At 36.8% G+C, this 13,739-nt stretch overlaps 1 protein-coding gene across 1 annotated transcript in view; it reads left to right on the forward strand.

Moving 5' to 3' along the window:
• Nucleotides 1–202: 202 nt before the first annotated feature.
• Nucleotides 203–13,739, forward strand: part of VSNL1 (visinin like 1) — a 108,724-nt gene continuing 95,187 nt past the window's right edge. The window contains exon 1 of the mRNA XM_012438855.3: nt 203–512. The gene's annotated coding sequence lies outside the window, so the exon portion shown is untranslated. The remainder of the gene's footprint in view (nt 513–13,739) is intronic.

A 13,739-nucleotide genomic window follows, 5' to 3' on the forward strand; every position in this document is an offset into this window, starting at 1 on the left:
GCTCCGGTAGCCGGACTCCCTTTTCCTAGCTACTTTCCTTTTGAGTTTCTACTAAAATCTGGAGACCTGGAATTCACCAGCGGAAACTCCGAGCCCCTCCGACTGAGCATGCGCCATCGCCAGGCGGCTTTTGGTCTCAGGCTCCAGAGTTCTCCTAGCTGGGGCTGCGGAGCTGGGGGAGGAGGGAAGGGAGGAAAGGGGAGGGGGTGCCTGGAGAGGCGGAGGCTCGCGCGCCTGCGCATCCAGTTCCAGGGACCCTAGGTTTTCTATGGGATTCCCAATCTGCAGCAAAGATTTACCCGAGCGTGTTGCGGCAGCGGCTGGGCTTGCAAGGCGCGATCCAAGAGGGATTTAAGCAGCCCCGAGCTCCAGAGAAAAAGAGAGCAAAAGAGAACCACACACAGAGACGGCTTAAGCGTTTACCTGAATTAAATATATATATATATATATATTTAAAAAGAACTGTTGAGTTTTATCATTTTCGTTAAGTGACCGTGCGCAGCGCTATAACTGTAAGTGGAAAATACAATCTTCATTGCATTTATGCATGTGTAGTGCAACCAATTGTCAGGAAGATGCTTTGGCTATTGTCACATACTTCGCTTTGCATAGATGTCTAAATGCATGGTGACAATTGCCTTGCTTAATGCTGGCTTATCTGAATGTGCTGTTAGTCCATGGGTGATCTTTTGGAATATTGGGGATGGGGGAAGGGGGAGTGTTTATATGCGGCGTGTTTGGGGGATTGTCTTAGACTAGATTTAAGACAGGTGAAACTGAGATGGCTTTCTTAGTTTGTCTTAGACAGATTTAAGTAGCTAATTGACCGATTGTGAAGTTTTCCGGTTACTGATAAAACTATTGAGCGGGTGCAGTCGAGTAGCAACCTGTCATCCGTGGGATTGGTGCACCATTTTTCTCACAGTGGAAGGGCAGCAAAGGTGTTTGCTAAGCAAAAACTGAGTGGAGGAGATGGAAATCATGGTTGATCTCTGAGCGGGATGTTAGTGTTTAAGATCCACGGAGGCAGGCGCAAAATGAGCACATTTCTCTCAGTTTTCAGAAATGAGTAGATAATTTTTTCGTTTTTTGATTTTTCGTCACTATGGTGAATGGGCAAAAAAGGGAAGGATGCTCTACCGCACTGTCGATTTTAAACAGAGTCACAGACTCGGTCGCTGAATGCGGACTGTCAGAACCAAACTAGTTGCCTGCCTTTGCATTCCGTGTTCTCCATCCGGAATGTAGGGTTGGAAAATGTAAATCCAGGTGTGTTACATTTGGTAGTATTTCTTTAAAGGATAAAAGGTCGTTTTGTGTTTTGATTTAAAATGGGTTGTTCCTTGCCCAGAAACTGGAAGAAGGGTCTTTGCAAGGTCAAACCTCGGGTGGAAATAAGATTGCTGAATACCCTCAGGGGTGCGAGAATGTGTATGGGGAGGGGGCGAGGAGATGCTGATGCTCTCTGTGTGGAGGAAATGGTGAGTGCTCAGCACTGCATGATCAGTGCCCTGTGAGATGCCAGAGTGGGAATCCATTTTTCTAGAGTTGCTCTCCTGTTCGTATTTTGGAAACTAAAATAAAATAGAAATGCTGGTGGGTGTAGAAAACACTAAGTATATACTATTTGTGTGTCACTTTCCACTTGAAGGCAAGAGAAGCTGGGGGGTTTTATTTCTACATATTAATATTTATTTTAATTTCTAAAGGAATTTCAAGTTGAGACATTTAAATGAAACTCTTGTGAAAACACATTTTAACACCCCACTATCATTTAAACTGCCTACGTGTGAGTGCGTGTCTGTGTGTGTGTGTGGAGTAGGGGGTGATCCTGCATCATTGAACAACTTACTCATGAATGCACTCTCATTAAGCCTTGGGTGTTTAATAACCCCAGAAAATGCTGCACTGAAGCAGGTTGGCAGAATGGGCATGAGGCAGACAGATGAGAAAAAAGCATGGCTAGTGCTTGCTGGATTTCCACTAAATAAGCAGATCCAATTTTGGGGATGAAATGAAATAAATTTTCCCTCAAATTGGGGGGGGGTCCATCAAATAGGGCTCTTTGGCCCTTTGATCAGTCCAACCATTTGGAACCCCTCAGAGGAATTTATAATTTATTTAAATGGGTGAAATTTATAACTGAAAATTTGAGAAGAACCTCTCATTGGAAATTCAAAGAATAAATCATACTGCCTTGTCTATTCCTTCTTTCCTTACTCCAGGGCAGAAGGACTAATCATTTGTCACAATTGAGGCATGCTTCCTGTCATCATTGAGAGTTGGCATCAGTTCGATGAATGGTGCAGGTGTTGGCACTGCATTGATGAAGAGGGGTGGTAGAGGAAAAAGGAAAGAATTGGGTATCAAAACTGATAAATGCTTAGTCTTGGAGTACCTGGCTCATAGGTTGACTGAGAGGATCAAATTAGGCAGAGACCCTGTAAGGTATCTAGTCCAAACCCCTTGCTTTATAGATGAGGAAACTGAAGCCCAGAACCATGGGTCCAGAGAAAAGTAAATTAACTTCTAGTCTATGGAATAAACAATTAAAAAGTAATGTTGAGTGGAAATGTTTCCTTCTTTCTTTGATTTTCAGAATCCTCAGTGACATTGCTGCAGACTTCAAATAAATGTCTGCTCTCCACCACATCTTTTGAGATTGTTTCTAGGAGTCCGTTTTTATACCATCTCATTTCTCTTCCTTGCCTCTCTTTGTCTTGTAAGGTCTCTTTCTCTCTTTTATTGCCCCTCAGCTCTAATATACCCACCTCATTGGATGCTTAGTCTGGCTTTTCTGGCCTCCTAATGTGTCTCAGTCAATTTCTCTGGAATCCTTGGAGTTTCGGGGGAGCACTAGCATATCAGAAGCTGCAGTTCCTGTTTGAGAACTGCCCAGGGCCCATTTCCATCCTTTCCCTGCTTTATTCCCCGAAATCCTTCAGGGAATCCAGACTTCAAAGACACTGCAGTTGCAGTCCCACTTTTCTCCCCATCTATCCTCCTCCAAAACCGCTGCAGCTGCTGAGAATAGGACTTCGTGGAGTGATGAAGCTGCAGGGTAAACCCAAAGTGGACTTTGCCAGCTCTCCTCTGGCTCTGAGGAGGCGGAACCCAAATCAGAGATGCCTGTCTCCAGCCTTCCTGGAAATCTTCCATATAAAGCCACCTGCAGAGAACGGAAAGGAAAGGGACTGACAGAGGGAAGAAGGCTTGACTGGGTTAACCTGAAGTGGTGCTATAAAAGAGAGTAGTGCAGCTTTTTCACCCTTTAAAGCTTTTAAAGCATTTGCATAGCATTTTCTCAGGCAGATCTTTTGTTTTATTCTTGCGCAGTTTCTGCTCTCATCTTGCTGGATGAGGACTGCAAACCAGAAGATGACCTGCCTAACTAGCCTTCCCACCTTTCGCCTGTTTTTTTTTTCTCCTTTTTTTTCTTTCGCTTTCTTTATTTCTTCCTCGTTTTCTCCCTTTCTTCTATAAAAATTTCCTGAGTGTCTATACAATAACATTCCACGCCTCCTAAAAATAATCTGCGCCTTCCTGTTTCTTCTCCAAAAAAAATGTAATCTTCCAGGCACTCAGAAAGATACAACTACCACAAATGTCCCCTTTGGGGAAATGCTAAGGATTCTTACCTGAAAAAAGCTGAGGCATTAGGAAAGGAGGTGCTTGATAATTGGGAGGCAAGGCCCCAGTTAGAGTCTCTTTCTCATTTCAAAGATTAGGTAACTAGTCTTGGAAGTCGTTAACGATTTTAAGAAGCAAGGTGGTGGTTTCTCAACACCTTTACTAATTAACAATTAATTTAACCCCTCCTCTGCTGGTAAATCTTTACTAAATTGGGTTGAGCTCTGTCTTGAATAGAGTCTGTATCTAACAAATGCTCGAGTTAGTTAGATGTTACCTGATCTTGATATGCCATTCCAGGCTATTCTGAACACCAGATAGCCTTTGCAGAGGTGTGGGCATTTGTAGTTGCTAAGGGCTCTGCTTTCATTTACTACTCTGAGAATCACCTCCCAATTACATGTGAGTCGCATGTGGTAGAATAACATTATCAGGAATATTGTCCTGGGCAAGCTACAGATTTTCCATTTGGGTTGCATGTAGTTATGAATTCCAAACATTGTGGAGAATCTCCCTAGGGAGTTTCACGGAGTAACAGTTCAGCATCAGTATCAAACGTGGTTTCCTAACTGATAACAGCAATGTATTTTCACTGTTCTTAAGGTCTTTTTCTTTGTATTGAGTGATTTCCATGCTACTAAAATTAGTGATTATTTAGGAAAATAGGAAGGCTCTCTCCACGGAAATGATCACATTTAATTAATCTGAGGTTGAAATTGACAATGTCCATCTCCATTATGTATAGTGAATATAAACATATTAATTTTCCTAAAGTACCAAATGGTACACAGCTATATCAAAGAATGATTGATATTTTTACTATCCCCATGGTTAATTCATATGATTAATAGAATATATGAGCTGGACAGGGTCCATATAAAACACCTAATCCATCCCTTCAATGTATTTTTAAAAATAGTATCTTAAGGAAATTTTTTGTCTTAAAGACATCCCTACAATATGAATTCACTGTCTGAAAAAGCAATGATTTTAATAACTTTTTAACATATTTCCACAATATCTGTATGTCTTTTATAGTAGAAACTCAGTATTTGTCAATTAAGCATTTGTTCTAATAAGAATCAATTGCATGTACCTTGTTAATTATATCAAGAAATTAAATTTCTACTCAAACCATCTGCACAATTAACATTTCTTTAAATATCTTTGTTAGTAACAAAAAAACTAGATTAAAAATTATCTTATACCTGAGTGACAGAGCGAGACCCTATCTCAAAAAAAATTTTATGATTTATTTTTTGTAAAGATATTAAAGCATTATATTAATACCGCTAAGAGTGCTTTTAAATCTACTTACATGTGTATCCTCCTTTTTGTCTCTTAATAAGTAAAAAGATAAAATATTTTTACCTATTTACAAGAATAAGAATATTGATAAGTCAAAGAGGGAATATAAATCCCTCTATGGTAGCTATATGCTCCACTTATTTAGATCATGCTCTCTTGAGCTATGGAATTATTTTAACATGTTCACACTGTGAGGGGACCACAGCATTGCATTTCTCATTTACGGTTTGTTTCTAATGATAACTTAGGCTCTCTTAAGTGAATCAAAATAGTTTGCGTTCTCCCAGCTTAGTTCATTGAGAACTTTTACTAATGGAAGGGTCTTGGGGATGCTTTAGAAACTATTTAATGAATGAAACAGAAATGGAATAGCAAATTACAGAAGAATCTTCAAAGAGGTTTGACACTTTAATAATAAGGTGCCTGTGAATACATTAAAGAGCTGTTCTATACCCCTATCAGCTAACTTAAAGCATGCAGGTCTGGTAATTTTCACAATTCTTAAACTCTCTCTGGATTTCTCCACTGCTTTACTTTATTTACTGCAGTCCTAACACAGACGACCTGCTGTGTAACCATCAACTGTTTATTCTTTTTTTAAATGCATGGTAATTCCAAGGAGTTGTTGGATTATTTCCAGGTGAGCGTTCTATTTCCTTTTGTTCTAAATTACAATTAAGACTTGGAGTACTCTCATTCACCAAGTGGCCTTCAAGCTCAATGCATCTAATACAGTAATTGCTGAACTTTTTATAGAAAGTAGATCTCTTTTACTTAAAAAAGATTTTATTTTTATGAGGCATTGCTCATAAAAGGCAAAGTGCTAACAAATCAGTTAAATTTATTTGCAATTATTATCGATCCATAGAATGAATCTTATTCATTGTTGCTTATGTAGTACTTTTCTAAATATAGAAATCTCTCACTTTTCAAGTATATTTTTTCTCCTTTTTTTGGATCTTGTTTATTACTTCTTAGGCTCTGAAAGACTGTGAACTTTTGAGGAGCTGTATGTAAACAGTTTTTGGGTTTTCTTGGCAAATCATTAACATGTTAAATGTACTTTGAACGCTGGGTGACTTTTTTTCAATGTAAATCAACAGATCCTACTATTTCTGTTATCTTATATTTTAGAATCCTTTTGCAATTTAAGATTTCTTGAAATAGTAAACCCTGGTGCTACAGGGGTCTAGTATTTTATATTTTGCATTGGTTTTAGTAATTTGTGATTAGTGTGTTTATTTCTGATTTCTTGAAGTCCAATTTTAAATTTTGAGTAAAATGTCCCATTGGAGACCCATTAAGCATTATTAAAAGCTGAAATGCGTATTAATATAATATTTTGCTTTTAATGTATCAAGTAGTGCTGCACAAGGCTCACTTTCAATTAGCAAGTTCTGTTTGCTGAAAATTTGGCACTTGATGTTATGAGTTAATGGAAGACTATCAATTTTGTTAATTCCAGAAGTTCAAGAGTTTCTGTAACTTTATATGAAGTGCTTGATGTTTGCTTTCTTATTCATGAAAAATTTTATGAAAAATGAAATTGTGAAGTAAACCTAAATCATATGTTCAAGATTGTTATTCTTTTAAATGATTATAAGGGTATTTATTCTTCAGAATGAGATGAAAACCATTAAACTATTATTCTTTCCTCATTTTTAGTTTGTGAATGGGAAAACTTCTGTGATTTCATTTGGCTCAGAGAAAATTATGAGAGGAAGATTAAACAATAGTTTTTAAGCTAGATATATTAATACTTAGACAAAAAATTCCCAGGTCCATAGTTTATTACTTCTGTGACCTTGAATAAGTTGTTTAAAATCTCAGCCTCAGTTTCTAATAGTAATTCACAGGATTCTTGAACAGAAAATAGAAGATTATATATGTAAAAAAATATAATGGCTTATTATTGAAAATGTACAATAAATAAGTTATCCTTATCATTAGCATCACTTTCATCAGAAATCAATTCCTCATTAGCCACTTTGGTCAGAGTTGAAGCAATCTCCATTCTTTGCAGAACTTCTAAATAAGGAATCAAATAGTGAACAGTTTACAGCGCTTACCCTATGTTATAAAACTTAGATTTATTAAGTAAATGTGCCAAGAACTGTGTAGGCACCGTAGAACAAAATTAAGTAAGATACAGTCCCCACCTTCAAGAATTTATGACTAATGAGGAAGACACATAAATGCAATTTTAAGTCAAGTGAAATGAAAAGGTGGTATGGATGCACAGGATTATTTCACTAAAAATTGCTGCACTAAGACTTCAAATTTTCTGTCTCTTACTCCTTCTTTAAATGCATCCCCTTTCCGTTATGCCTTTACTTTATCATCATCACCCTACCATATAATGCCAGCATATAATTGAGATCAGAATATGGAACTGAAAGGAAATTTTTAAGTTTATTTCCTTATTGGATATATTTTAAGGTTATCTAAGAATTACTGTTCAGTGTAGCTAAATAACATGTCCCTTATCTCCCTTCTCCCCCAACCTGCACCTACAGTTGATCACTGAACTTCAATGAAACCATTTCAGGAGCCCTGCCTTTTTGGTTAAATATTATACTGCGATACTTCTATCTTTTAATACTTTACAAAAACAGGATTTCTATCTGATACTCTCCTCACACCTCCTCTGTTTTTCCAACCCATTTCATGACTAATCTTTCAATGTGTGTCTGTGGGAAGTCTTCTATGAGCTACTCTTTCATTCTTTTTTCCCAGGCTTTTATGATAATGAAAAGATGCCTTTCAACTGTTCTTTCCTACTGAACCAAAAAAATGTTTCTAGCCCCTCTCCACATTTCCCCCACCCCCACCCCCACACATCAAATCCAAAATGGTCTTACTCTTTTTAACTCTTCAAAGAGCCTTTTCAATTTCTTCAGGTTTTCCCCACTTCTTCCTCTATTTCCGGCCCAATTTACTAGGAAATTTCAGGTATATTGCTAATCTGTAGATTAAAAAATTGCATCATTTTCTCTCTTTGAAGTCTATAAAACTTGCACCTAAATTCTGAGTTCCCTTTGTATAATAGGACAACTCCTGGATGATTCGTAGAATTGAGTAGGGATTTTGGTTCTAATTAATCTTTTGAGTTTATTTTCTCACTTGTAAAAATAGGGAAATATAGTTATCTTAAATGAATATTGAAGACTTAATATAGTAATGTATATATAGCACCTGAGCTTGGAACATAAATAATTCCTTCTCCCCCTGCACACCCCAATCTTCTCTCCTGCCCACCTCTTCTCTTTTCTGACCACCCTTTCAGTCTGCATTTCACCATTTCTCCTGAGCTAGTGTTCTAGGTGTCCTGCTGCATTTTTTTCCATTTTTTTGCAATATTTGTCCTAATTGGCTGATAGTTAAATAATAGGCAATATACACATATCCCAGGTAGCGTGGTGAATGAACAACCCTCCCCTACTCCAATAATTCTGTGGTGCTCTTCATAAATAATGTCAGAGGACATCTTACAACCCTTAATTATCTTCTGCTTCTTATCCTCTCTTTTCCTTTACCTTTTCCCCCAAGGTGCCCTGAGCACCTATAAAACACTCCAGGAGACGCCTATACCTCAACTCTTGTGCAGGATCTGGCGATAGCACTTGCTTATCTTTTGTTTATCAAATAAATGCTTCTCAACACCAAGTAAATGGCAGAAAAGGGAGGCCATACACACAACACATGTTGCGGAACATGTTCAGATCAGGTTTAGCCTATCAGAACCTTCATTTGCTGAGTGTTTGTAGAAGTGTGCACTAAAGCAGACTGGCCAAGTGCAGAGAATGGTACTCAAAGTAGGGGTGAGGTAGAGATGCACATACATCCAGATAGATAGATACACACACACGTACATGATATATACACAATATGTTCAATGTACTGTAACAGATTGTTTTGTATAGTTTTAAGTAAAATATTTAAGAGTAATAGCTTTATAACAAATCATTACTTATAAGACAGCATTAAAAAGGAAGGCCTATTGAAAATTTCTCATTCTAGATCAAGTGCATAATTGAAAGGGAGGATGGTTTAAATTTGGTGGTAAGAATATGTTAAGCTTTGAAAATTTTCAGGGTTTTGGAAATATGTCTTTAAAGAAACAGATTTTTTCTTAGAAATACTTCTTTTGAGGGAAATGCTTACTATATCCCACTCTTTGATATTACCAGTGCTCATTTTCATGTTAATAATAAGTCTGAGTGGTCCTGTGATAAAGACCATTGTATTTGTTTAGCTTTGATTAACTTTATATTTCCAAACCTATTTGCAAAGGAAACATGTGAAAATATACTTATCAACATTTCATTGCAGTTCTGAAGAACCTAGTTAGAAAAACTGCTTTAGAAAGACAAAAGCTGAACTATGTAATGAAAAGTACACAAACTTAAGAGTCATTAGGTGTGTGTTTCAGGCATCACACCTGTACTTTAGGCCTCATAGTGTGTAGCCTGGAAGACTTTTAACTTCTCTGAGTTTTAGTTTCCTCAAGTGAGAATAAGTATATTACTTACCCCTTCTGGTTAGGAGTTATTGTGAACATACTCTGCAGATTGCATAATAGCATGTGACAGTAAAGAATTTATTGTTCTTATCATTCAACTTTAGAATTTTAGTTTTAAAAAAGGTAATCTAAGAATCAAATTGTTGATCTTCTGCAAATTATTATATTATGGTTATAGCTGCTAAAATAAGTCCTCTTCTTCCCACATATAGGGAAGATAACCTACTCTAGGTCCTGGGATAGAATGAAAGATCTATGATAACTAGATCTTCACAGTTAAATTAAAAAAATTATTTTAAAGTAAAATAATCTGGAAGGAAAAGCCTAAATTATGGAAGGCTTGAGACACATCTATATCATTTAAATTTTCCTCTGGATTTCTCATGCTGTGGTTGTAGAACTTGAACCCACAATCATTTCTCAGTGGTGTGAGCATGTCTTGGCTTCTGAAGCGACCCTGTGGAAACAAAAGCAACCACAGTCAAGCTCATGTGCCTTGTTCTAGCAGGGAAGCTTTAGAAATAAGATTTTCATCCTACTGGGGTTAAGAGAAGCCTATGAGAGTAACTGGGACTTTCCTTCCAGGAATTAATATGCATATACAGATCCAAACAATGTAAGGACAGTAAGACCAACAGGAGACACTAAAGAGACCCACAAATGCATGCAAACACAGGTACTGTATCTTAGATAAGCTCTTGAACTCATGAACAGACATGAGTTCTCTTCAAAGACTATGGAAATCACTTTGCAGGAGCTGTTCTGATTATGAAAATCTGAACCTTCTGTAGATATCCTAACCCAGTCATCCTAAACAAAAGTTACTTCTCAGTCCTCTTAGCACAGCTGAACTTATAATCACTGTATACATGCCAGCTCTCACATAAAACTGGAAATTTCTTGAGGGAAGAAATCATGTCCGATACATGTCTAAGTCCCTTTTAGAGAGCTGTATCCCTGAGGCCAGCAGAATAGGTGGAGCAGTAAGTCAACTGTGCATTGCCCCATCAATAAATTGTGGAGTATGGAACTTCTTCCCAGTCAGGAGTTGTTAAAGAGTCCTCAGACACCCCAGGATAATGACAAAGCATTTGGGCATCCAACTCACAGAGTGCCAGGTTACACAGGCACCAGCCAAGACCTTGTCCATTTCCTGTATAATCCCCTTCTCGGTCCCCTCCCTAGAAGCAGCAGAGCAAATAATAGAAGAGGGAAGCAAGCAGAACAAAAGAACAGATTACCCCCTCTCCCCACTGCTAGATTGAAATCCTAGTTCAAAATTGTGCTGAAAAAAACAGGAAAGACTGAACTAGTATAGAGGAAATGTATATTTTAATTAGACTAAACTTTTTAATATCTAGAAACAACCACTTTTCTGATACCTAAAAGTGACTGAAAAAATATAAGTCAACCCAAGATATCATCTTGGGATGGGGAAGGGAGGCATGCTAGAGCATATCTGTGGCAGTGATGAGAGAATAATATAGCCAATACATTTGATAAACTGGCTATACAAGGAATAATATAAAATAACACGTGATTCATTCTTAAAACAAGAGGCCTTGGCCAGAATTGCTGGTATGGGTATTAGAAAGAAGAAATCCACGTGAACTGGAAGAGGGCAGAGGAAAGTAATCTAGATCCAAGTCACCAATGGCTTAGGAGAAACTGGGAAAGCTGACATTCATCCAGAGAGGTGCTCATAGAAGACCATATACATAGAGGGCTTACCTATATCATTCATCTTTGGCTGTTAGCCAAAGTGGAATTAATCTAAATATTGGAAGTTATCTCTAGGCTAGGTCTCAAGAGCAAGTAAATGAAAGCAGAGATCATTTATACCTTATAATAATAATAGCTAGCAATTTTGTAAAAAAAAAAAATAAAAAACAAAACAGCATATACAGTGTACCGTGTTGGATACTTACACACGTTACATTACTTACAGCTTTGCAAGGTAAGTGTCTGCAAGGTAAGCTTCCTTATATGACTAAGAAATTGTGTCTCTGAGATGAAAGTAATTTGCCCGAGGTCACATAGATATTAAGTAATAAATGTGTTGTTTAAACCCAGAAGTTCTACCAAACTACAACCAATCTACAAACATCTTATTATTTTTTAATTTTTTTTATTAGGGAAAGCATACATATGTGGAGAGAATAATACAATAAACCCCATGTACCCATCACCCAATGTTAACCAGTAATAAGGCCACTTTATTTCACTTCTGTCCCCATCCTCCCTCTCTCTAATGGGTTAATTTGAATGAATTAAGACATAATCATTTTATGTATAATAATTTACATATATCAACAATACTATTAACACAGCAAAAAAAAATTACTTAATATCCTCTTGTAATATTTTTTGTTCAAATCTTATAAGTTTTCAAATCTTGTGTTCAAATCTTGTATTTTTATAGTTTATTTGAATATAATCAGGGTGTCAATTAAGTCTGTACTTCTCAGTTGCTGAAAAGATTGCAGCCTGTTTGTAGGAGACAAGACTGCATCTCACTAGAAGTATATCGTGGCTTAAAGAGATGTGGCTTTAAAGTTAGGCCTTATCACTCTGAACAAGTTGTCTAAATTTTGGACAATGAAAATTGTAGCCCTGAGATTAATTGTAAGGATAAACATAATGTCTTTGAAAGTGCTTAGAACAGTCTCGGGCATATACAAGATCTTCAGTGAATGTTAGTTTCCTGTAATAAGAGGGGGAGGGGGAAAAAGAGAAATAGAGAGAGAGGGAGGGAGGAAAGAAAAAGGAAAAATGGAATAGTAGGCCAAGAAGCTTGACCTTCTTATTAAGAGGAAACTTCTTGAAGTGCTTTGGCAACTGATCCTTTGAGAGCATTCCCATTTTGTTCCTGGATGGAAATTTGACCACAGTTGTGCCAAAGTGGCTAATGACTAATGGCTCTGAATCTTCCCCACTGACATGTTTATAGTTTTGCAGAGTTTCCCATTGGAAAAGGAAAGAAAATCTGTGACTTCAAAATATCTCAAGTTCAGAAAAATTACAATATTATAAAATATCTTTAACTTCATGCCAATTAAAATATGCCAAACATTGTGTTAGCGGTGTTTGCTGTTATGTTGCAGAGATAATTTTAAAAAACAAATAAGAACAATTAATCTGATTCAGATTTGAATTTGCTTTGTTTTCATATGAACTTGGGCAAGTTACTTCATTCCTCAAAGTCTGGTTCTTAGGGTGTAAAATGAAAGTTTTAAAATAAAATTTAAAGATCAGATATCAGCAACATGGGAAAATAGAAAAATACTGGACTATATGTCAGAATCAAATCTGAATTCTAATCCCACTACTTAACATCTTCATGGCCTTAGCCAAATAATTTAATCTCTCTGAGCCCCAGTCTTATTTGTTAAATGCAAATTATAACCTATCCCACAAAATTGTTGTGAGGACTAGAAATAATGTCCATTAAATGCTTAGCAGAACCCTTTCTTTTATTTGACACTCATTGGTGGTTATTATTTGTTTGTTTTTAATAAAGAAGTGGTAGTATTTGGTGTCCTCAATTCAATAGCTCTTAATTTAAATTGAGAAGTTAAATAAATTCGTAATGAAGAGTAGGGAACTGAGCATAACCAACAGGCCATCTTTTGCACTGGGTAGATCTAAAACCATGTATGAACTTAATGGATACTTTCTGTAGAACAATGGGTAGATGAATTCAACACACTGTATTTATAAGGGCTCATAGCACAATGACAGTATACTGCTTATGACTACTTATTTAGAAGAAAGTGAAGCGAGCAGCTTCTACGTTATCTGAGAATCACCTCCTCAAATGCCAACTGGAGGTTGCTGGTAAGGAGTACCCAAATCTTTGTGATAGATCTATAAGGTTATACATCTGTGAATGGAAATTCACTGAGAGATGACATAATAGAGGGAAGGCTAAAAATCCACAGAATATTCCAGCTGTCTTCTCTGGATTGTGATTATTGCTTCCCATGATAGATAACTAGGAATAAAGTCATTTCTTTGAATTCGTATCTAGCTTAGATACCAGTGATTGTTATCATGGTGATTGAGATCACCTCATTGTACCAGTGAGGATATTCATGTTGTGGTTGTCTAGGATTAGGTAGACTGCATAATTTTTTTTATAATTAAATAAAGAAGACATTACTTTTTCTTTTAGAAGACTTTTTTCAGTTTTATGAACTCATTTAACAAAACTCTAAGAACTAGAACTAAAGAGGGCTGCTATTGGCATTCCAGGTAATTCATTAATCAGATACTTGGT

This window comes from Aotus nancymaae, unplaced genomic scaffold, assembly GCF_030222135.1.
Source record: "Aotus nancymaae isolate 86718 unplaced genomic scaffold, 86718_ANA_hifiasm-v0.15.2.pri h1tg000057l, whole genome shotgun sequence".
NCBI lineage: Eukaryota > Metazoa > Chordata > Mammalia > Primates > Aotidae > Aotus > Aotus nancymaae.